The 26309-nt window shown below is 45.8% G+C and overlaps 2 pseudogenes; one reads left to right on the top strand and one right to left on the bottom strand.

Annotated features, from left to right (window-relative positions):
- The window catches only part of LOC109749332 (probable LRR receptor-like serine/threonine-protein kinase At1g05700), a 194506-nt pseudogene that overhangs the window by 135872 nt on the left and 32325 nt on the right, over window positions 1-26309 (top strand).
- Window positions 70-4790, bottom strand: LOC109749350 (putative leucine-rich repeat receptor-like protein kinase At2g19210; annotated as a pseudogene).

The following is a 26309-nucleotide window of genomic DNA, read 5'->3' as shown; positions in this document are numbered from 1 at the left end:
CCACCGGGGGGGGGGGGGGGGGTAGAGTTTGATGGGCCCTTTAGTACCGGTTCGTGTCATGAACCGGTACTAATGCCTCAAAGCCCATTAGTACCGGTTGGTGCCACCAACCGGTACTAATGGGCATCGCACCCTTTAGTCCCGGTTCGTGGCACCAACCGGGACTAAAGGGCCCAGGTGAACCGGGACTAATGCCTTAGCCGCACGAACCGGGACCAATGCTCACATTAGTCTCGGTTCGTGACTGAACCGGGACTAATGTGAATATTGCCCTGTGACGAAAGCCCTGTTTTGTACTAGTGGTGTCGACATCTGTGAGGTGCACTTGAGTGCAATGTCTGCAACCTTCCATACACTGTTGACATCGTAATCTCCAAGCATTTGTGAATCCACCACATCCTCGATGTTGCCCTGTGCCAACCGCTCTCGTGCCCACTGGATGATACTCATGGGTACCGGCTCTCGCAGGATGGCCGCCTTCCCCGTGACTAGCTCCAGTAGTACGACTCCGAAGTTGTACACATCACTCTTGGTTGTTGGCTGCATCGTCGCCTGGTACTCTGGATCTACGTATCCCGGGGTACCGACGAGCGTGTTTGTGGACACGTGGGTGTCATTGCTGTCGTCAAAGGCCCTGGACAAGCCAAAGTCAGCGATCCTAGCCTCGAGTCTCGCGTTCAACAAAATATTGGTGGCCTTAACATCTCTATGGATGAGGGGTGGATTGCAACCCTTGTGTAGGTACTCCAGCCCTACAAATTAACACACCAGTTGCTGGTCAAGTTTGTTGAAAGCTGAAACACCAAACACTGACAACACAAAGAAGTGTGCTTTGCCTTCAAGTACATACCTTGCGCAGATTCAAGTGCGATTCGTAGTCTTTCTGTCCATGATAGACGTGATGTGTTGCAGTTGCTTCCCACTAGTAGATTGCCATTGTAAGATAAAAAAAGAATATCAATTTTGTCAGCTCTAAACGTACAAATAACACTAAATTGCCTCAGAGGTACTAAAGTCTAAAGCTAGTATGTTCTTTGAACTCCAAATTTTCAAGCTACTAGTAACATGCGCGTAGTACACTATGCTAGCACAAAATTAAGGTGAACCATTATTTAGCAAAGTTATATATTGAATTAATATACTATCTGGGACAAGGTTTATACACCGAATGAACCTTGATAGGCTAGGATATAAGTGTTTGCTCTCAAGATTCAATGAGCTTTGTCGAGAATGAAGGTCTACATAGTTGTCATTTAGGTTTTGAGCCAGGAAGATATATATTAGAAATTGGGGGTGGGGGTGGGGTAGCGGGTGCGTGGTGCAGGGTGGTAGGGAGGGATTTGGGTAGGAGAGGCACAAGAAGTACAAGGATTTGGGAGAAAGGATCGTCATGCTGGTGGTCTTGCATGGGGCCACTTGTGAGGGACGAAATAATGGGGAGGTTGGAAAAGGAGTGAGACCACCAACTGAAATCTTCATAAGTCAAAAAAAAAAAAAAAAAGAACTGCTAGACAATGTGCATACCATCAATATGCTCTTGCAGTGTTCCTTCCGACATGTACTCATAGACAAGTGCCATGTACTCTCCATCCTTGCAATAACCAATCATGGAGACAAGATTCTTGTGGTGAATCCGTGTCAAAATTTGAGCCTAGAGAAATGTTCATATACAACTTATCAAATTTCACTCTGAAATCTCTCGAACTCTGGAAAATCAAGCGTACTGACAGAAAGTATACCTCTGCGAGGAACTCCTTGACGCCTTGATGGGAAGAATGAGACCGCAGCTTCACTGCCACCTGGTTGCCATCCTCCAAGAAGCCATCGTAGACATACCCGAACCCTCCCCGTCCCAGCACTCGCTGAAAGTTGTTCGTTATCTTCTCTAACTCTTTGTACGTGAACCGACGGTTCTCAAGACGCTGCAGCGAACTGTCGGTGCAGACATTGTTTCCCAGTGCATTGTTTGTCATTGTCTCATTCTGGGGCGTAATGGAGTTGTTCATTGAACCTTCACAGATGGTGAATGGCACTAGCTACTATTAATTGGTGCTGACATATGGGGAAATTTATTAATGGATTGTTGTGGTGCTGCAGAAGCCTCACCTTGCTTCTTTCGTTTTAGCAAGCAAATCAGTAGCAATACACTGATACTATCACCGCAAGAACTGTGGGCACAGCAATGTAGATGGCTAGCTTGTTGTTCCTTTTAGCAGGCAGCTGACATGAATTACCGTTGGTACAGAGGTTTGGATTATTGCCATATCTAACAAAATATGCAACGGAAGATATTAATGCAATTCCAAGTATCATTGCCAAATAGAATGCGAAGAAATTGAAAAGGCTCGTACCTTAGATCCAGAGAGTCATCTCGAATTCTCTTGAGGAGTCCAGAGGGGATCGACCCATTTAGCTGGTTGCCTGAAACATCTCTATGGAAACAAAACACTCAACCTATTCAAATGACAACTCGTGCGAATAGTTTAAAATTTGAAAGAAAGTTTCTGTGCTTACAGAAACGTCAGTGAAGGTAATTGTGAAAGAGCATCTGGAATTGAGCCTGTACGGTTGTTGCTCGATAGGTCCCTGCAAGATACAAAACAAGATCTTATTTCATATATTTTTTGTTGCAAACAAAAAACAAATACAAACTGGGTCAAAATAGATACTTGATCTATCCATCCAAATATATAGTGTGTTTATGTTTTTTTTAATGTCAAACTTCGTAACCTTCTATCAAGTCTGTAGAAGAAATTATCATGAAATATATTTGATATTGTAGATATACTCCCTCCGTTTCATAATATAGTGCATATGATTTTTTTGAAAAGTCAAACTTTGACCAGGTTATTAGAGATAGTTATTTATATCTACAATACCAAATATATAAAGTATGAAAGTTCATCTTATAATGAATCTAATGATATAAGTTGGCATTCTAGATGTAATGTTTCTCTCCACAAATTTGGTCAAAGTTTGTGATGCTTGACATTTCAAAAAAATCTATATCCACTACATTATGGAGCAGAGGGAGTAAATAATTGTCTCTACAAATTTGACCAAAGTTTGAGATGTTTGACTTTTGCAAAAACTTGCGCACTATATTATGAGATGGAGAGAGTAGAAAACTCTCGAAACGTACAGGTATTGGATTGTCTTGAGATTCGCGAGAGCTGATGATATGTCACCATCTAGACCACTGGAGGACAGGTTTCTGCAGGGAGCAAATGAATTGTGGATTAGTTTCGCTACAGGCTGCACGACAGGTATGTGATGTGAACCTTCATTTTCCGTTAAGTATGTCATGAACATAAGTCAGCTAGCCTGGGTACAGATGTGGAAGTACTTACACGCTTGTGATCCTTGGAGGGCTGCCCGGGGGGTAGCTGCAGGTCAACCTGTCCCACGCCATGGTCTTTGGAAGGCATGGATCACCCACCCAGTTCTTCTTCACTTGATACTTCGCCTTGATCGCCATGATTGCAGAAACTGCAATTAATTGCATCCGTAATTTCAGTACCAACAAAGATGTGCTTAGCCATGGAGCTAGCTCATTCATGCACACACATAGTAGTACGTACCATCCTGGGAGTCCGTGCCAAGGTTCGTGGTGGGGATGACGGAGAAGATCTCGAAGGCGGCAACGTCGAGTTAGCAGTGGCCTTGATGGAGAGGTTGTAGCCGCTGTGTCGGAAGGGGATAATGTTGAAGGCGGTGGAGTCGTAGAGGTGAACTGGCATGAAGCCGCTTGTATACAACGGCTTGTCGTTGAGCACGACGTTGAGCTCGCGCACGGCTTTGCTGGGGAGGACCTGCAGCTCGGCGAAGTGTAGGATGAAGATGCACCCTGGGGAAGGGTCGTTGGGGGTGGGCTCCAACCGCCAGTTGAAGTCTAAGTTCCCAGAGGCGTTCCTCGGCCAGATTGCCGTCTGCAACACCGGCGTGGGCGCCTCAAAGAAGTCCTTGTTCACGTCGTGCTCCACTTTGCTGGAGGTTGATATCGTGGCCCACGTCACCGTGTCGAACCAAGGTTCCCATATCCGGTCGTGTGGATCATCCGGATACCTGACGAAGGTGGCGGCGTTGGTCACGCCGAAGTTGAGCCTCTTAAACAGGACCAGACCCTGCTCCGCGGTCACCTGCGGGTAGAGCTTCCTCTTCAGGGGCCTCAGGTCCAGTCCAGAAATGAACGGCGTGCCGGCACCGGTGTTCACCAGGCACACCTGCACAAAGTCGTCCGGCACCACGACGATTGCCTCCTCCCATGTCACCGTCTCTGGATCGGAGATGTTCACGGTTGTCCAGTAGTTGACGCCGATATGAAGGTCGAAGATGGGCTTCCGGTCGAGGTCGTCATAGTTGCCATATTTGAACTTGGCCCGGAAAATATATTTGAGCCCAGACACAAGGGAACGGAGCGTGTAGCAGCTGCGCCTGCCGGCGCTGGTACCAGCCAAGCTGCGGACGTTGTACCAGCTCTTGGCCATGGAAGGGGTGACATACTCGGCTGAGATATTGTGGTTGGTGCCAGCGTCGGTGAAGCCAGCATCGGGGGCAAACGAGATCTTGGTGGCGTCGTCCACGTAGCCTCTTTCTCCCGAGAGACCGCAGTCGATGCTTATGAATCCTGCATTACACAAAAGATCCATCCATCGCAATATGATTTGTGGCAACATGCAGTAAAAAAGAGCGAGCATGACATGTGTACCTTTGCTGTCTGGCTGCGCGCTAGCTTGGAGCGTGCGGCAAGCAGCAACACAAAGAAGCAGAAGCCACGGCATTGCCGCCATTGTTCGCTGCGTTGATTGCTCCATTTGCTCATATGGAAGAGCACCTAACGCAACGGAGCGTCTAAATATATGTTCGATATAGTTCATAGTATATGTTTTGTTGCTCAAAAAATATACGTTTGATTCTAGGTGCTCCAACCATGTCTCCATACATGCCAAGCATCAATCTAGACTTTTCTTTTTTACATTTCTAATCTAGACTATATAATACATATGATATGACTAAGCATAAAAGCTAATTCTGCCAGACTGCCATTAGCTAGCCTAATTAATGTAGCATAATGTACATCAGTACAATCGTAATTATCCGCAACTTTTCCCCTTTTTATTATTTAAAAATAAAAAGAAAGGAAGAAAAGGTCACCCCAAGATGCAAAGATACACAACCCCTCCGCTTGTGCCATACTCCCTTCTTTCGGTTTATACGATTCAAATACATATACTCATCCCTACGAACGCACGTACACACACCGTATCCCTATGAGCATCTCCGAGAGATTGAGCCGACACATTATTTTGAGATTGACGAAGTCGCCACAAATGCCTTCGTAGTCGACAGGAACCTCTCCTCCCACTAAACGCACATCGCCAGAAGACATGGAATAAATCCAGAAAAATGCGAGTACCAATGTCAAGTCTGGTACTTGAACTCTGGTGGGCAGGAGATACCACTGTCCGACCACAGGTTGGTTAGCTATTAATGCTAATTGTAATACTTTTATTGTATGAGACCGGGTCTCATAGACCAGCTTGTGAGACCCTATTGGATGAGCGACATGTGGCATCGACAATCTCAGAGCACCCTAATCCCACTTCACGTCTGATCTCAATCCCAAAAGCTGATTCCCGATTCCAGAACCCCACGTACGCACGTACATACTTCATCGCTCTAATAGGTACGTGGGACTAGGGTTTTCTTTATTTTCCTCGCGTCTATGGCGGCCACGCCCAAGGGCTTCGACGGCGGCGGGCAACCGGCACGACGCAGCAGCGACGACCTCTCTTCCATGACCTCGCCGAAGAAGCTCGTCGCCGGCGGCCTGTCGGACGACTCGTCCATGGCGGATGCATGCCACGATGTTGGCCCGGCGGACACCACGTTCATGGCGGCCGTGCGCCAAGGCGTCATTGCGGACGGCTGGACCGACTCCTTGTAGAGACGCGACTAACTGCTCCTTGCCAGTGCACTTGCTTGTCTCCGTCGTCGCGTTCCAAAACCCCAAGGGCCCTGACGGCGGCGGCCAACCGGCATGACGCAGCAGCGACAACCTCTCTTCCATGACCTCGCTGAAGAAGCTCATCGCCGGCGGCCTGTCGGACGGCTCGTCCATGGCGGATGCATGCCACGATGTTGGCCGGACTCGACGGTCATGTTGCTGCACACTAAGACGCTGTGAGTGGTCGTAGCAACTCGTTTTGTCCACAGCAGCGCCGAGACGTATCAAGCTGGATTCCGTTACGTGCTTGTATATCACAAGTTCGTGCCCACCGATCGATCCCATGTACTGATTCCCATGAAATTATATTGTTCATTGCCCAAACTCCATGATGATTTTGTGAAACAAATACATTTATTGCCATGATGATTTTTTCAATGAAGTACTACACAAATTTGGTTTGCTCTCCTCTTCAGCATGACTTGCTGAACCTATGCTTTGATCTAAGTGTGGATGTACAATATTTGTTTACATCTTTATAAGGTACAATCCACACATGAAAAAGAAAAGGACACATGAGCTCATTTGGCACAATTGAAATGCATAGAATGGTTTTCGAAGCATGAGAAACAAATATATGTTCATCTCGATGTGTTTTGTTGGCCTGATGGTCCAAAGAACAACCACTAAAATTAATATATTTGTTTACAGGTCCGTAAGAAAAACCCAGACAATAAAAATGAAAAGGACACATGAGCTCGTTGCTAATGCAGTTGCCTCCTGTTCTTGTGGTTTATGTGATGACTAGAACAGATGTCACCACTGAAACCTGCTTCTACTTGTACCTTCGTTGAAATCCAATCGCCGAACGGTAGACAGTGTTGGGTTTTGTTCATCAGCTTGAAGCAACAAAGTTGTAAATTCCCCTGGAATACGTGGTGGAGCATAGAAAGCAGGAGAATCACCAAATGACATGGATGTCGCCAATGATGGAGCTATATTTTGAAAACAAGCATTCGGATTCGATGACCCCTGTTTCAGTAAGAGGAATGAAATAAATTATTTGACCATGTCAAAAATATGAACCGCGTAGTATAAAACATTATTCATATGCTTACGCGAAATTCTGAATGTCCAATCAGATTTGTTGTTAATTCCGTTGTATGATCGAATGACCCCTGTTATAAATAAATTAATGCGATAAATTATGTCACCATGTCACATATGAATCATATAGTATAAACTTTTACTGATATGCTTAACGGGAATATCGAAGGTCCAATTGGATGTGTTGTTAATTCCCTTGTACGTGACACTGACGAATGTCCTATACCTCTCCCTGCACATTGCGTTTTTTATGTGTTTGTATACAAAAATGCGAGATTACAGGGAAAATAGAAACTATTCAGACCTAGGAAAATAAATAATAAACATACCCTTCTATGATCTAAGTTCCAATGACCCCTGTTTAAATAGAATGAATATAATAAATTATGTCACCATGTAAATATAAGAATTATATAGTATAAACATTTGATATACTTACGAAAAATTCTGAAGGTCCAACCGGATGTGTTGTTAATTTGGTTGTACGTGACACTGCGGAATGTTTTATACCTCCCCCTGCACATTATGTTATTTTTGTATAAGATGGGAAACTACTCGAACCTAGGGAAATAAACAGTAAACCTACCTTTCTTTGATGCAGCCTTACTTTTTCCTTTCTTTGATGTAGCCTTATCTTTTCCTTTCTTTGGTGCTTCCAGTGCATCTTTTGACCGTTTCTCCATTGGGCCTTTTTTTCCGTTTAGGGGCTCGAAATGATACCCGTGCTTTATCAACATCTGCGGTAAATTCAGCATAACATCTTGTCTCCTCATTTTCATCCACACTTACTTTGCTTAGCAACTCACATACTTCAGAAGCCAACTTATCAATACCATTGTCTAGGTGTCGAAGAACCTCCTTTGAGGGTTTACACTTCAATGCAAGCGATAGCATCTTTCGAGAAATTTGGGCACACTGCAATTCTGCATTATCATTGTCCCCTACTTTAGAATTGAAGATATCTTGTTTTGCGTACTTTGTCCATCTATTCATTATGTATTGGCTTGGCAATGTGACAATATTACAAAAATTGTAAACTTTATGAGCATGCTTGCACAAAATACCTACAAAATTAATAGCAAACCATTAGGTTAATCCTAGAATTTCATATTAGTTGACGGACGAAGAATGTATACATACCCACACATCCATACAATTTGCAAGAACAAGATATCTCCAAAGTTGTTGGGTTAAAATCGACAATGGCTTCACCATCCTCTCGATAAAAGGATTTAACTTTGTATGTGTTGATTGTGCTTTCATTACACAACAGAGTGCATGACCAAGTAAACTGCCTCTGAAATTCCTCTTCAAAATAAGTATAGAGCGACCTCGTGTATGATGCAGCTGCCTCCTTCAACAAAGGATGTCTAGCTATGCAAAGCACTGGGTCTGTATGGCGCGATTGAAAATCTTCATATTTTTCTTCACGTCGAAGACGTGCGACACACTTGTCATATTTTTCTAGCAACTCTGAAAGCGAGAGTTTTCCATTGAATGTTGTTTTGAAGGCATTGTTCATCCCTTCACTCCTCTGGGTCGATGTCATGTCTGCACTAAATGAATCTCGCCTATATACGGTTGTCCACTTCTCACGAAATTTGAACATATTGTTAATCCAAGAATTATCCTCAAGGCTGTATTTAACCAATAAATCATGCCATCTTGATTCAAAATGTGCAACTGACCTTTCTTCATATACACACTGCTTGAGTTCAGAAAGAAATTTCGGATGGTCAGCAATAATGTTTGTTCTTTAAATACTCCATGAGAGTTTGGGCATCTTTGGTTTCCAAATACTTGCTACGCTCTCTTGTTATATAGTTATTGGAATCCATCTCCAAGAAAGGCACATTTTGTGCTCCTGCACACCATTCTTCAAAATAATTATATATTTTTTATGGTCGTATACCTGCTGACCGCATGTTGTTGATCATGTGTTTATCGACATCTAGTAGCTGTCGTTGTGATCTTAACATGTGTGCCTTGTCCGGAGATACCATGTGATGATTGTGCTCATTGACAGCCTTCTGAATCAACCACACACCCGCCGGAGTAATATGGAACTGAACACGAGCTTTGCAAGCTGTCCTCGTAGAAGCCCGTTCTTTCCTCGTCTCATGTGTGCTATGTTTACCCTTTACTCCTTCCTTACTGCAAACTAAATACCTAGCAGATAAGGTATCATCTGCTCTTGCTTTTCTATGTGTCCATCTGACACTAAATCCTTTACTTTTGGCATACGCGTTATAGAACTTGTATGCCTCTTCTTCAGAATCAAAACTCATTCCCTTCTTTGGCACAATCTGCTTTGAAGATGCATTCGGATTGTCCTGTTACACACATGAAATACACCAACACCATCAGCATTGTAGTATAATTATTTTAAAACCAATCGATACATATTTTATATTAAAAGATAGGTTTATATTGTATTATTTACCTTACTTACACAATTTTCTTCTCCTTTATCAACTCCCACAAACTCCAAGCCAGTATCATGGGTAAACATATTTCTCGGCGTCATAGGCTCACGGATCGACTCACCCATTGCACTGTTTGTCGATTTACAAAATTCCATATTTTCCTCCTGGCGTTCGAACCACATAATTCAACATTATTAATTTACATATTTTCAAGTTCAGTTCTACAACTAATGCTATATATAACAGTGGCTAGCATCGAATGTATGAACCAAGCTTGCACAGAACTATGCACATGTATATTCTGAATACTTATGTACCCATGCATCTCACACGAACCGTGATAGGACAAGTCCTAGACCGACAGATCACCGTCGCCGCCGTTGGCGCCGGCCTGACTGAATGCATGACGGAGCTGCTGGACGCGCCTTGACGCATCGCCGCGGTTGACGAGTTTGTCCGGCCGGCCAGAACGATGTCTTGACGCACACCCACCATCTGTTCTTCTTGGCTTCCGGGTTGCATAAGCTTCATAGTTCACGAGTTTCAGTGTAAGCAATCAGATAGATGGATGTGGCGCCTTAGCTAACATTGGAACCACCGGCCGGGAGTTCGCCGCCGTGGAGGACTGCGGTATCACATAGCAGCTGGATACATCTTGCTGCACGGCCGCCATGAACGTGGTGTCCGCCGGGCCAACATCGTGGCATGCATCCGCCATGGACGAGCCGTCCGAGAGGCCGCCGGCGACGAGCTTCTTCGGCGAGGTCATGGAAGAGAGGTCCTCGCTGCTGCGTCGTGCCGGTTGGCCGCCGCCGTCGAGGCCCTTGGGCGTGGCCGCCATAGACGCGAGAAAAATAAAGAAAACCCTAGTCTCACGTACCTATTAGAGCGATGAAGTATGTACGTGCGTACGTGGGGTTCTGGAATCGGGAATCAGCTGTTGGGATTGAGATCAGACGTGAAGTGGGATTAGGGTGCTCTGAGATTGTCGATGCCACATGTCGCTCATCCGATAGGGTCTCACAAGCTGGTCTATGAGACCCGGTCTCATACAATTTTTTTCCACTTAACAACATATGTTTAGATTTTGAGGTGCATTAAATCACTGCATGCAATGATCAAGGTAAAACTCATCAATGCATGCAAAAATTTCTTGCTTATTTAGTGGTCATGCATGCATGCGTTGTAATTAATGCCTCGAAAATACACTTTTAGAAAAAACGAGCGTGATAATTTGGTACTTTTGCAAACTATGAAATTTATTCCACAACTCACCATCTATCTTGGTTGGAGAAAATTTTAAATTGAGCCCTATAAACCGAAAAAAAGGGAGTACAAATTTTTCCCCGAGGAGCACCGAGCACATCCCAACAGGGCAAAGTCCATGCGGTGCCACGTCGATGGGACTGCTCCATGCTAACAGGGCTAGGGCAACACGGCACTATTTCTGACGCCACGTAGTAGGTTCCTTTGACAACACGGTGTCCTTGTTCGGCTACGCAACAACTTTACACTACTGGAATCAGCTTCTTTGATGTTTGCCATGGCGGACGGCAAATGCATGGATCACGGACAGCAAACGTCTTTGCCGCCCGCCAGCAGAGGCAAACTGTCCGTCTGAACACGTGCCAGCAAAGGCCTTCTTTGCCGTCCGCTTTCAGGAAGCGGACGGCAAAGGAGTTTGCCGTCCGCTATCCTAGGCAAGCAGACGGCAAAGACAACGGACGGCAGTGCGGTGGCGTGAGAGCCGTTAGGGGGTTAACGACGCTCTTTGCCGTCTGCCAGCGGACGGCAAAGAGTCAAAACTCTTTGCCGTCCGCTGACAGACGGCAAAGAGCTCAGTTGGGCAGTGCTGGGAAGCTGCCACGTGGCCAGCTATGCCGTCCGCTGGCAGACGGCAAAATGATTTGAATCTTTGCCGTCCGCTGGCAGACGACAAAGTGACCAAATAGGCAGCCAGTGTTCCCAGGTTTTACAGGTAGCTGTCACGTGTCCTCTTTGCGGTCTGCTAGCGGACGGCAGATGGCAAAGAGGCTACATATCCCCTGTTTTTATTTGTATCCATTTAATTTCACAGGAATTCACACACAGATATACATATTTTTTTCACATGCACAGCAGACATATGATATATTCAACACATAGCTCCATCCATGACAACATACATACATAATGAGAAACAGAGTTCCATCCATACATATTACAGTAACATCACAATGTTCAGCCAACACATTGTTCCATGTATCCATATAACAAGTTCCACATTTTTCATCGATACAAACGAAAAAAAGAAAAGGAAAACAAGCACTCCATCCATGCAAGCTTCCATATAGTGAATTAAATCTGCAAAATGGGAAACAAGAAAGTTAGAAGAAGAAGATTAGAATCAGAAGAAGAAGAAGAAGTAAGCATACTTAGGTAAAATGGAGCTAACCTAGCTAATTGTGCCATTTTTGAGTGAACTAAGCATATTATGCCATTTTTGATATAACTTAGAGCTAACTTCATTTTGGAGAAATGAAGAAAACTAGAAGAAGAAGAAGAAGAAAACTTAGAGCTAACTTCTTCTTCTTCTTCTTCTTTTCTTCCTATTCCTTCTTTCCTTCCTCTTCCTTGATTTTCTTCATCTTATTATGTCATTTGTGGACTAGATAGGCTAAATTATGTCATAAATGGACTAAACACGCTAATTAATAAGAAAAATACCGTTATCACGGAGGTGTAGGAATGGTCGGGGCTGCGCCAGTGCCAGACGGAGGTGAAGGACCGGTCGGGGTTCCGGCATTGGCAGAAGGAGTGGTCGATGCTTGTCGGGAGCCATGCTACACCAAAGATCATTTCCCATAATGTCTCGTTAGCAAGTTCGCAAACTGAAATGTGAATAGTAGTAAGCAACGACCAGTCAAATCAAACTCACAGTGGTCGCCGGAGCAATCTGGGGCATCGGCAGAAGGGCCTGACCGTTTTTCTCGCACAAGCTCTGCACATTTGGTTCTCACGAGTCAATCATATTAGATAGTAATGCGAACATTACGTGCATGATTGGGCTAATATGCACGAGAAACGTACCACGATGAGCTCGTATAGGACCCGGTTAGCGCTGTCATTTCAGTTCCTCTCCTCCTCCAACAGCTTAGCCGTCCTCTCCTCCATCTCCCTCTCCCTCTCCGCCGCCTCCCTTTGTGCCTCCCATTTTGCCTCCTTCACAAGCTCCTTCGTCTTCAATCTCTCTTTCTCAACAATAGCCTGCAACACACCACTCGTTAGCATGGTAATCATCGACGGACGCACACACAGTGTAATGGAGGAAAGGTGAGAGAGTCCGTATAATTAACCACCATGGCGATCTCCACGGGCCGTGCACGAGGCGTTATCTCAGGATCAGAGCTACTCAGGCGCTTCTTGATCTACAGGAGAGTCTTAGGAGAATGTATCAGTCCATCACCAATGGCTAGAGAGCCATGGGACCTCCCGCCACCAGATATCATCACCAGCTCTGTATCAAAAGGATCCTGGCTCGGGTTAAAGTCCTTCCCTTTCCTCTCCTTCCCCTCGTGTCTGTACTTCACAAGCTTGTGGTGGGAGGTCTTGTTGGTGAAGCTCTCTGGATCATCTAGGTCAGACTCCGTGAATGGCTTGGCCTTCTTGTACGGGGCCATATGGGCCATGCCATAGAGGTCGAACAGACTTGGGCACAGGCTTCTTGTGGTGGTGCGCCTGAGAGAGAGGAACAAAATATTAGTTAAGGGCTCAAGCTAGCATGAAGAATGATATTGCTATGTAAATAGGTCATTTTGGAGCTAAGAAAGGTTATTATGTCATTTTCGAGGAAAATAAGCTAAGTTTAGGTCATTTTCGAGGTAACCAAGATTATTATGCCATTTTTGACCAAAGTATGCTAATTATGTCATTATTGAGCTATCCAAGTTTATTATGTCATTTTAGAGCTAACTATAGCATATTAAGTCATTTTATAGAGCTATCTAAGGTTATTATGTCATTTTAGAGCTAAATATGTCATAAATGAACTATCCAAGGTAGTTATGCCTTTTTTTTAACTAACTAAGCATATTAATTAAGTCATTTTGGAAGGGATAAATGCTAGCATGAAGAATGAATTGCATGAATCATGTAGCAAACCACATACCCAGTTATCCCCGTACTCAAACAGGTTGGAGCTCCATTAATGGTGTGGCACACCTTCCATTTGGTCGCGCTTATCCTTGGCCCTTTGGTGTTTGACTTTCCATTGGGCAGAGCACCATTTCCATTGGGCAGAGCACCACGCATCCACCAATGCCTCCCAACAGTCCTTCTTATCCACACACCATCTCGGGGGCACCTAAATGAGTCAAGAGAAATTTCAGCGCTACGCCTACGAATCAAATCAAGAAAACTAAGTTCAAGGCCTTAAGAATAGGTAATTACCTGCATGTACTTCTCCTTACTCAGAAACTTGCCGCGACACTTCTGCTTGCCCCTCCTAATACCCTTCGAGGCATAGTAGTCTTGAACGGCCTGCACCCGAGCCTCGTGCCTTAAGTTCTGAAGTAGGCGCTTGCACTCGTTTTCGACAACCATACACGTGGCCTCCTGCTCTCCCTCTGAAACCCTGTAGAAGGTCTGCAATCAAACAAGGCAACACTGATTAGTACAATCACTAGGTAGTGTTGATTTTTAATTCCGTAAAGGAGAAATTACCCAAAACCGACGGAACACAATGTCGGCCACCGTCTCGCACAGGACACCGTCAACCCTCTCCTCCGGCAGGGCCGGGGCAACCGAGTACAGCTCCCAGGTCAGTGCTAGCTGTGGAACCTGACCCTCACCGGGCAACGTGACCCACCCAGGGAAGTGTTGCCGACAAAGCACACCAAGGACCTGGTTGGGCCTACGGGAACCACGGGGGCGTACCCAGCCCCTGCAGCATGACAAGGCCAACGCATTAGATATTAATTTGAAGGAACATGAAGGCAAAAGGTTAAAAATAGTAAATGCACTTACTTCAACCCTTTAGGCGCAATCAACCACCTCTGGTCGGGGGTCGTCGGCACGGGCGGGAGCTTTGTACAGCCACGGTTGTAGACCTTCTTGCCCTTCTCAACTAGCTCGTCGTCGCTGTAGCTATCTTCTGAAAAGGTGTGCTCGCTACCATCCTCCGAGCCACTAGCCTCCGGAGTCTCGTGGGACGAAGACCCCGTGTCCGGAGTCTTCTGGGACGAAGACCCCGTGACCGGAGTCTTCTGGGACGAAGACCCCATGACCGGAGTCTTTTGGGACGAGGACCCCATGACCGGAGTCTTCTGAGACAAAGACTCTGGGACCGGACTCACGTCGGGCGAAGGATCAGCGACCCGAGTCTGGTGGGGGGAAGGATCAGCGACCGGAGGCTCATGGACCGGAGTCCGAGATGGGTCCACGTCAGACGGAGCACTCCTATGGTCGGGTGAATCAGCTGAGGGTGGCGGCGAGGAAGGCGTAACAGGCTTCCTACCTCTCCCGCTGCCACGTCCACTTCTAGCAGGCTTCTCCGTCCTCCCCCAACCTCTCCCAGCCGAAGAAGAAGCGCACGCCGCAGTTGTCTGCATACTGTCTAGCAGCGCTCTCTGGAGGGGCTGGGCTGGAATAATGGAACCACCCCTCCCAGTAGCGCTCGCAGGAGGATCGGGGCGCTCTGTACCCTTGCCCACCATCCTGTCAACACCTGCAATGACAAAAAGTAAACGAAATTAGTACAACATAAAAAATTTGGATACCTGACATGAACATAATAATATGTATATAATTTAAGTGTATCATAATCATGACCATAATAAAAATACACTCGATCAACACAAATATATATGGGGTCGGGGTGTGGTGTCAGGGTGTCGGGGTCGGGGTGTCGTGCCGGCGTGTCGTGTCGGGGTCGGGGTGTCAGGGTTGGGGTCGGGGTGTGGTGTCAAGGTGTCGGGGGTCGGGGTAAGGGTGGGTGTGGTGTCAGGGTGTCGGTGGTCGGGGTGTCAGGTGTCGGGGTGTCGGTGGTCGGGGTCGGGGTGTGGTGTCATGGTGTCGTGCCGGGGTGTCGTGTCGGGGTCGGGGTGTCAGGGTGTCGGGGTCGGGCTCGGGGTCGGGTCGGGGTCGGGGTGTGGTCTCAGGGTGTCGGTTGGTCGGGGGTCGGGGTCGGGGTGTGGTGTCAGGGTGTCGGGGGTCGGGGTCGGGGTGTGGTGTCAGGGTGTCGGGGGTCGGGATCGGGGTGTCGTGCCGAGGTGTCGGGGTGTTGATCGGGTGTCGGGGGTCAGGTCGGGGTCGGGGTCTCTTTTTTCCTTTTCTTCTTCTCTTCTTCTTCTTTTTCTCCTCCTCTCCTCTTTCTTCTTCTTCTTCTTCTTCTTCTTCTTCTTCTTCTTCTTTCTCCTCCTCCTCCTCCTCCTCCTCCTCTTCTTCTTCTTCTTCTTCTTCTTCTTCTTCTCCTTTTTCCTCCTCTTCTTCTTTTCTTCTTTCTTCTTCTCCCTCCTCCTTCTACTTCTTCTTCTAAACTAAAACTAAAACTAATCTAAAATAAACTAAAATAAACTAAAACTAAAACTAATCTAAAATAAACTAACCTAAAACAGAAACTAAACTAAAAGAAACAAAAAGAAACTAATTAAACAAAAAAAGGGGGAGGAGCTCACCTGGTGGAGGGGGAGGCCGGACAACCGCGGCGGGACGGGGCGGGGATGGCGACGGGCGGGGACGCCCGCGGCGCAGCTGCCCGACGTGGAAGAGGCGGCGGGGCCGCGGTGGAGGTCGGGGAGGGGTGCGGGGCGGCCGGCTACGCCGGGCGGGGTCGGCGGCGCGGGCCGGTGTGGGTGGGGGATGGCAACGGAGGGGAGGGGGGCGGGGCGACGTTGAAGGGGCGGCGGGGCGACGTTGAAGGGGCGGCGGGGGTGCGGTGTAGGTCGGGGGGCGCAGGGGAGGGGTGCGGGGCGGCCGGCTACGGCAGACGGGGTCGGCGGCGGCGACGCGGGTGTGGGTGGGGAGGAATGAGAGAGTGGAGAGAAGAGAGGGGGGCGGGACGGCCGTTAACGTACCCGCCTCTTTGCCATCAGCCAAGGGTCGGCAAAGTTTCTTTGCCGTCCGCGAGCTGGGGCCGGTGGGCTTGAGTTGGTTAAAAAATAACTGGACCCACCCACCTCTTTGTCGTCTGCTAGCGGACGGCAAAGATTCTGTGCCGTCAGCCAGCGGACGGCAAAGAACTGGCTGATGGCAAAGACTTTGTTTGCCATCAGCCACATCTTTGTCATCCGTTTTCTTGTGGCTAACGGCAAAGACCTTCTTTGCCGTCAGCAAGCCGACGGCAAAGAAGTGGATTCCAGTGGTGCGGTGGATCCTCCTCGATGCAACATTAATTACGCATGGCACCGACTGGCTACATGAATCTGATGTCGCAGGGTGGCGAGATCCGGCGAGCTTGGATCTAGGAGGTCCTGCCTCTAGATCTTGTTGTTGCAGCTGCGTTGGGCCGATGGCCATGCACCGAGCTTGTGTCATGGGTTGTGCGTTGTAGATTGGGTGCTGCCGAAGGTCAGGTTGTTTAGCTCATTGGGTTTTAGGGCGCGTGTGAAAATATTGGCGAAGGCTTGCCTTTAGCGGCGGCTGATGCTTGCAGTGACGATGAATGTCGGTGTTGCAACCTTGCTACAGGCATTGTCATGGCGAAGTCATAGTCCTGATTCCGAGCACAAATATGCTAACAGATTATAAATTGGACTACCAGCTCAAAAGATAAATAGATTCAAATTTGGAAATCACATGAAAAAGTATGGTATGAAAACCATTAAAGGGGGACATGTAGGAGTTAGGGTAAATGACATAATAGGGCCATACTTCCAAACTTTCAAGGGTTTGGGACAGGGAGATGCTGTGTCTCCTTTGCTCTTTGATATTGCAGCTGATGCTCTAGCAATCATTCTGATGAATGCTAGAGATAATGACACAGTTAAAGGTCAGCTGGGAAACAAAAACGACAAAGGGGTGAATATGCTGCAATATGCTGATGATACCATATTCCTTTTGCAAGATGACATAGATAGTGCAAAAAATCTGAAATTCATACTATGTACTTTTGAACAGATGTCAGGACTAAAAATTAATTTTCACAAAGTGAGTTGCTGCTTTTTGGGAAAGCCAAAGAAAAAGAAGCTATTTACCAAGAGATATTCACCTGTGCTTTGGGAAAGCTACCCATGAAATATCTGGGTTACCTCTCCTAGATAGAAGAATTAGAAATAGCCACTGGAATGGAGTGGTGGAAAAAATTGAGAAAATGTGTAGCTGTTGGCAAGGAAGATTGTTGGGATCCATACCTTGGAGAATTACCCTTGTTCAATCTTGTCTGACTAATATTCCTTTGTTCATGATGTCTTTCTATCCCCTCCCTATAGGTGTTAGGAAAAATTCTGACTTCTATAGAGCTAGACTTGTTTGGCAAGAGGATGAAGATAAAAAAAATACCATTTAGTGAAATGGAATGAATGTTGTCTGCCTAAAGATTATGGGGGGCTAGGGATCATTAACTTGGACATTATGAACAAAGCTTTACATGCTAAATGGTTTTGGAAAATGGAATCTGAAGAAGGACAGTGGCAAAATATTTTGATTAGCAAATTGTGCCTGATGGCTGTATATCTATAATTAAAAAGAAACAAAAGGACTCCCAATTTTGGGGGAGCCTCATGAAAGCTAAACATATCTTTTACCAGTTTGTTAGGAAAAAGCTGGGAGAGGGGAAAAATACTAGATTCTGGGAAGATGTGTGGGTAGATGACAAGGCTCTCATGCATGAATATCCTAGACTGTATAATCTTTGTTTTGATCATGATATTACTGTGGCTGAGGCCATTGATAAGGGATGGGGAGGATTTAGATTCAGAAGGACCCTGTGTGGGGAAACTTTAGAGTTGTGCAGAAGTCTGAAAGATAGATGTGAGGAGATAGAAATGGGTTCTGGGAGATATAGGATGGAATGGACCCTAACTGGGGACAAGAAATTTTCAACTAAGTCTTTATATAGAAAGCTAGTTATGGAGGGTGTAATTACCCTCAAAAGTTTTTGTGGAAAATCAAGGTTCCTACCAAAATTAAAGTGATTTTGTGGTTAGTCAATAAGAGAAGCATTCTTACTAAAGATGAGTTAGTTAAAAAAAGATGGGTGGGACCAACTCTGTGTATTTTATGTGGGCAGGAAGAAACAATTGACCACTTATTCTTTAATTGCTCTGTTGCTTCTTTGATTTGGAGTATTCTGAAATGTGCTTTTCATTTGAGATCGATTCCTGCGAATGTGGAAGAATGCTTTGAGAGGTGGATTAAAACCTTTGTTAATCAAGAAAAGAAATTGGTGCTGGTGGGGCTCTGCTATGTTGTGGGCTATTTGGAAAACTAGAAACTCAATTATTTTTGAGAATAAGAAATGCACTGATCCAATGATTTTGATCAGATATATGACACATTGGATCGTGGCTTGGTCGATTTTGCAGATAAAAAAAACCAAACAAAAGGGTGCTGGAGCTGGGATCAAAGCTGCTCGAGCGAGTAGCAAATGAAGTCTACAAGGCGTCGCAAGGATGGAGGTTCAGCGTCCCCAGGCTGAAGTGACCCCCCATCTGTGCTAGCGCGTTCCTCTCTTCGTTTTGCGCTCCTTGCTGTCTCTCAGTTCTGTTTGAACCTGTGTATTGGGTGGCTATGAAATAACATGACCGTGAAGGGGTTTATTCTGACGCTCTCCGCATGTGGAGGCGTCCGTTTCGCCTTTTGGAGATCTGTTAGCTTTTGGGTAGTTCGTCGTTAGGGTGCTGTATATTCGAATACTTTGCTGTATCGCGTCTAACTATTTCGGGCTTGGTTTCCCTTAATGGAAATCGGAAGGGGAAACCCTTCTTTGTTCAAAAAAAACATGAAAAAGTATGGATGGATAGAGCACTATTGTGGCTATTAATTTATAGCATATCCACTACTCATTGATAGTGCGCCACCTCATATGCCAACGGCCGGCTGCCTACAGAGCGCACTCGGCTTATACCAACGGCTGTTATGCTAGCCGTTAAGCGTGCCGACGGTAGCCACATGGAAAACATCATTGCCGGGAATTCCATGTAAGCCAAGTGCTTTATGTTTTTATCCCGTACATTTTTTGTAAGCTGATAACGTTTTCAGCAACCACTCGGCTTACGGCTATGTAAGCTAAGTTCGTTCAGTTTACCATGTGTGCCTAGTTTTTTTTTTTGAACAGTGTGTGTGCCTAGTTAGGTACTCGGCTTACAGTCTTTTAAACCGGGCACCCGTGTTTTTAACCTCGCTTATATGTAGATATACGTCAAAGTCTGATTTTCCCGTAGTGACAAAAATTACCTCGCATGTCATTGAATTAAAGTTAGGTACGTGTTTTTTTTTGGTTGTGCACAGACCGTAGCCACTTTTTCCTTCTTTTTATCAATGTGGAGTTACATATACAATATTGCCCCCCAAGAGTTCCCATGTGCGTGCCCATCATGGAATGTAGATGCCCTTGGGGGCAAGGGGAGAGTGGCAGAACTATAAGAGCTGGGTCTAGAGTCTAAAAGGTAAGTAGTTACAAAGGAGTGCAGAAGATAATATTACTCCCTCTGGAATGAAATATAAGGGCGTTTAGATCACTACTTCTTTACAAAGATACGGGAACGGATTATCTACCATGCACGGGATATCCTGTGCATGCATCTTTTGACATATGCATTGTTGTTGTGTACTACACACAGTACAACCCATTCCACTTAACTCTCTCTGCACTCATCTACTCTATTCTTTTTCATTTGATTTCGTGTTTGTATATCTTTTGGATCAAAAGAACGATTTCTGATTTCTTTGCTTATTTGTTTCCTGGTGACGAGATCTATGAAACGAGACCAATTTCATTTATATTTTAACAACATTTAAAATTTGAATTTTAACATATGATGAGACTTAATGAAACCACAGAAACTTTATAGACATTTGCATGGCAGATTCTACCTAATGTATCAAAATGTTACATAGGGATTTATAGCGTGTCAATGCGCATCAAACTGATGCACAATGAACTTGGTAGAACTTGGTAAATTTGTTTGAAACATAATATTATGGGTTTGCATTTAACATGTGTTCTTATCAAGTTATAGTACTGCTCCGATCCATATAAACTGTTGTTAATTTAGTACATAGTTGTACTAAATCAGTGACGATTAATATGGATTAGAGGGAATAGGTTAATTTCATCATGTTCTAGTGTGCATCAATTTGTTACATAGACTTTTACACAAATATTCAAAAAAAATGAACTAGACTCTCTGTTCAAATGATAAAATGGAGATAAGAAAAAAATATGCGTGGGTAGAGCATCCAAAAAGAATAAACGAAGCACCACCGGAGGCTCCTCAGAGCTTAGACCATTTCGGCTGTTGGATTGAACTACTTGATGCAATTTTGGGCGTTGGATCAAGCGGTGGGACGAGTTGGGCCGTCGGATCGATCCCGGTTCCTTTGGCAATGAATAGTTACTCGTTTCGCTCACTGTCGCTCGCTCCGTGGCTTCCAGCTGTGTCTCACCGACTTGTGGGGTACCACGCTGGTGGGGCCCGCATGTCATTCTCGGTGGCTGGGGCGCGTCCCGTGCGGCCCGTCGACGCGGTCCAGCGGTAAAAGATCTCATGCCACCGCCGCAATTCCCATCCCCCGCCGAGGGTATTTTAGTCATTTCGCGTCTAGGTCAACACTTGCCCTTTTGCGATTCGCTGCCTCCTCCCCAATGACTGCAGGGTTCGATCTCTCCTCACTCTCTTTCTCTCCCGCACGTCTCTCTCTTGAGAGCCGCCGCCGCCAGTCACCATCCTCATCCGTCGCCGCCGCCATCCATCCGCAGCCGCGCCACCATCCCCTCCCCGTTCCTCTCCCGCCGCGCCACCACCCCTCCCAGTTCCTCTCCCGCCGTGCCACAATCCCCTCCCGGTTCCTCTCCCGCCGTGCCACCATCCCCTCCCTGTTCCTCTCCCGCCGCGCCACCATGCCCTCCCCGTTCCTCTCCTGTCGCGCCACCATCCCCTCCCCGTTCCTCTCCCATGGCTGAGCCAGCCATGGTCGGGAAGAAGCGCAAGTCCTCTTCCTTCCTCCCTCACCGCCCGATTTGAATCCTCACCTAGAACCCTAGCCAGCCGCACACATCCCATGGCGCCGCCCAGCTCGACGCCCTCGGCCGTCGAGCCATCACGGGGCTCCTCGTGCAAGCGCATGACCTTCCCCAAGGCCGCGCCCGAGGCCGACCAGGAGGCCACGCTCACCAAGTGCCCACGCAAGGGCACCACATCTGGGAAGAACTCGAGGCAGCGGCGGGCAAGAAGCAGCAGAATTGGTGGGAGGCTAGGGGTTGTCTCCGTCCAGGGAACTTCATGATGACCCACAAGTATAGGGTATCAATTGTAGCTCTTTTCGATAAGTAAGAGTGTCGAACCCAACGAGGAGCAGAAGGAAATGACAAGTGGTTTTCAGCAAGGTAATGTCTCCAAGTGCTGAAACTGTAAGTAGCGTAGTAGTTTGATAGCAAGATAATTTGTAACGACCAAGTAACGATAGTAGTAACAAAAGTGCAGCAAGGTAGCCCTATCCTTTTGAGGCAAAGGACAGGCCAAAACGGTCTCTTATGATAAGCAAAGCGTTCTTGAGGGTACACAGGAATTTCATCTAGTCACTTTCATCATGTTGGTTTAATTCGTGTTCGCAATAATTTGATATGTGGGTGGACCGGTGCTTAGGTGATGTTTTACTTGAACAAACCTCCTACTAATGATTAACCCTCCCGCAAGCATCCGCAACTATGAGAAAAGTATTAAGAATAAATTCTAACCATAGCATTAAACTTTCGGATCCAATCGGTCCCTTACGGAATAGCGCATAAACTGGGGTTTAAGCTTCGGTCACTCTCGGAACCCATCATCTAATTGCTACTCCACAATGCATTCCCTTAGGCCCAAATATGGTGAAGTGTCATGTAGTCTACGTTCACATGACACCACTAAGGGAATAACAACATACATACTATCAAAATATCGAACAGATATCAAATTCACATGATTACTTGCAACATGATTTCTCCCGTGACCTCAAGAACAAAAGTAACTACTCACAAATGATAATCATGCTCAAGATCAGAGGGGTATTAAATAGCATAATGGATCTGAACATATAATCTTCCACCAAATAAACCATATAGTAATCAACTACAAGATGTAATCAACACTACTAGTCACCCACAAGCACCAATCTATAGTTCTGGTAACAAGATTGAACACAAGAGATGAATTAGGGTTTGAGATGAGATGGTGCTATTGAAGATGTTGATGGAGATTGCCCTCCCCAAGATGGGAGGGTTGTTGGTGATGATGAGGACGATGATTTCCCCCTCCAGGGAGGGAAGTTCCCCTGGCGGAATCGCTCCGCCGGAGGGCAAAAGTGCTCCTGCCCAAGTTCCGCCTCGAGACGGTGGCGCTCTGTCCCGAAAGTCCTCTCCTTATTCTTTCTAGGTCAAACTGACCTATATACATGAAGATGGGCACCGGAGGTGGGCCTGGGTGAGCACAACCCACCAGGGCGCGCCTGGGCTGCCTGGCGCGCCCAGGTGGGTTGTGCCCACCTGGTGGGCCCCCTCTCGTAGTTATTTGCTCCAATAATTCTTAAATATTCCATAAAAAATCTCCGTGAAGTTTTAGCTTGTTTGGAGTTGTGCAGAATAGGTAGCCTGATGTAGCTTTTCCAGGTCCAGATTTCCAGCTGCCGGAATTCTCCCTCTTGTTGTGTACCTTGCAAATTATGAGAGAAAAGGCATTAGAATTACTCCAAAAAGCATTATTATGGATAAAAACATCATAAACAACAGTAAGAAGACATAATACAAAATGGACGTATCACTGCAGGTCGACCCCTTTTCTCTCTCCTTTCTCTGTTCTTGTTTGTGTGTAGGCCTGGGCTTGTACTTTTTTGTCTTCTCTGTCTGGAGATGTTGTTGGATTCGGACTATATTCCAAGGATGGCCACTTTTCTGAGACCTCTTGTGATTCCTTCTTTGGAATCGATGGGAGAGAGAAAAGGGTTTTGCTAGGTTCCAAATATTGGGATCTTTTGTCTCGATGGTTTGACTAGGTTCCAAAAAATAGACTTTTGTTGCTGCCTGATAACCCACAAGTATAGGGGATCAATTGTAGCCTCTTTCGATAAGTAAGAGTGTCGAAGCCAACGAGGAGCTAAAGGTAGAACAAATATTCCCTCAAGTTCTATCGACCACCGATACAACTCTACGCATGCTTGACGTTCGCTTTACCTAGAACAATTATGAAACTAGAAGTACTTTGTACGTGTGACAGGATAGGTTTGCAAGATAATAAAGAGTACGTAAATAAAAACTAGGGGCTGTTTAGATAAACACACAAAAAAGTAAATATAGCGAGTGTGGAAAAGTGGTGGTAGGAGTTGCGAAATTGTCCCTAAGCAATTGACTACTTTACTAGACCGATAGCAAGTTTTATGTGGGAGAGGCCACTGCTAGCATGCCATCCCTTACTTGGAATTCTATGCACTTATGATTGGAACTATTAGCAAGCATCCGCAACTACTAACGTTCATTAAGGTAAAACCCAACGATAGCATTAAGATATATTGGTCCCCCTTCAATCCCATATGCATCAATTTCTATGCTAGGTAGAAGCTTCTGTCACTCTTGCCCTCCAATACATAGTCCTATCAACATACAACTAACACTATGGTGTGATCCACGCGCGCGCTCATATGATGGGCACCAAAGGACAGCAACATAACCACAAGCAAATTAAATCAATCATAACAATTCATCCACCACCGATAGGAGAACGAAAATCTACTCAGACGTCATAGGATGGCAACACGTCATTGGATAATAATATGAAGCATAAAGCACCATGTTCAAGTAGAGGGTACAACGGGTTGCGGGAGAGTGGACCGCTGTAGATAGAGGGGGGAAGGTGATGGAGATGTTGGTGAAGATGGCGGAGGTGTTGGTGAAAATCGCGGTGATGATGATGGTGGCCACGGCAGCGTTCCGGCGCCACCGGAAGAGAAGGGGAGAGGGGCCCCCTTCTTCTTCTTCTTCCTTGGCCTCCTCCCTAGATGGGAGAAGGGTTTCCCCTCTGGTCCTTGGCCTCGATGGCATGGGAGGGGCGAGAGCCCCTTCTACCCTTTCACCGTTTCGTATATATATGGAGATCCGTAACTCCGATTGGATTGAAACCTTCGCCCAGATTTTTTCCGAATATTAGCTTTCTTGCGGCCAAAGTAGAGCAACAACGGCCTTACGGGGGGCCCACGAGGGTCAGAGGCGTGCCCAGGGGGTGGGGCGCGCCCCCCTACCTCGTGCCCCCCTCGGGCACCGTCTCGCGTTGATTCTTCTTCCCATATTTTCCAAATATTCCAAAAATATTCTCCGTCCGTTTTTATCCCGTTTGGATTCCGTTTGATATGGGGTTTCTGCGAAACATAAAACATGCAACAAACAGGAACTGGCACTTGGCACTGGATCAATATGTTAGTCCCAATATTAGTATAAAAAGTTGCCAAAAAGTATATGAAAGTTGTATAATATTGGCATGGAACAATCAAAAATTATAGATATGACGGAGACGTATCAGCATCCCCAAGCTTAATTCTTGCTCGTCCTCGAGTAGGTAAATGATAAAAAAGATAATTTTTTATGTGGAATGCTACCTTGCATAATCTTGATCATGTATCTAATCATGGCATGAATATTAAGACACAAGTGATTCAAAGCAATAATCTATCATTTGACATAAAAACAATAATACTTCAATCCTACTAATAAAGTAATCATGTCTTTTCAAAATAACATGGCCAAAGAAAGTTATCCCTACAAAATCATATAGTCTGGCTATGCTCCATCTTCACCACACAAAATATTCAAATCATACACAACCCCGATGACAAGCCAAGCAATTGTTTCATACTTTTGATGTTCTCAAACCTTTTCAACTTTCACGCAATACATGAGCGTGAGCCATGGACATAGCACTATAGGTGGAATAGAATATGATGGTGGAGGTTGTGTGGAGAAGACAAAAAAGGAGAAAGTCTCACATCGACGCGGCTAATCAACGGGCTATGGAGATGCCCATTAATTGATGTCAATGTGAGGAGTAGGGATTGCCATGCAACGGATGCACTAGAGCTATAAGTATATGAAAGCTCAAACTAAAACTAAGTGGGTGTGCATCCAACTTGCTTGCTCATGAAGACCTAGGGCATTTGAGGAAGCCCATCGTTGGGATATACAAGCCAAGTTCTATAATGAAAATTCCCACTAGTATATGAAAGTGATAACTCAAGAGACTCTCTATATGAAGAACATGCTGCTACTCTGAAGCACAAGTGTGGTAAAAGGATAGTAACATTGCCCCTTCTCTCTTTTTCTCTCATTTTTTTTTCTTTTTTTGGGCCTTCTCTCTTTTTTTGGCCTTTCTCTTCTTTTTTCGTCCAGAGTCTCATCCCGACTTGTGGGGGAATCATAGTCTCCATCATCCTTTCCTCACTAGGGCAATGCTCTAATAATGATGATCATCACACTTTTATTTACTTACAACTCAATATTACAACTCGATACTAGAACAAAGATATGACCCTATATGAATGCCTCCGGCGGTGTACCGGGATGTGCAATGATGTAGCATAGCAATGACATCAAAAAACGGACAAGCCATGAAAACATCATGCTAGCTATCTTACGATCATGCAAAGCAATATGACAATAAATGCTCAAGTCA

The sequence above is a fragment of the Aegilops tauschii genome, chromosome 1, assembly GCF_002575655.3.
Source record: "Aegilops tauschii subsp. strangulata cultivar AL8/78 chromosome 1, Aet v6.0, whole genome shotgun sequence".
NCBI classification, from domain to species: domain Eukaryota; kingdom Viridiplantae; phylum Streptophyta; class Magnoliopsida; order Poales; family Poaceae; genus Aegilops; species Aegilops tauschii.
The sequence above is the reverse complement of the archived record's forward strand: the minus strand, read 5'-3'. Positions and strand labels throughout refer to the sequence as shown.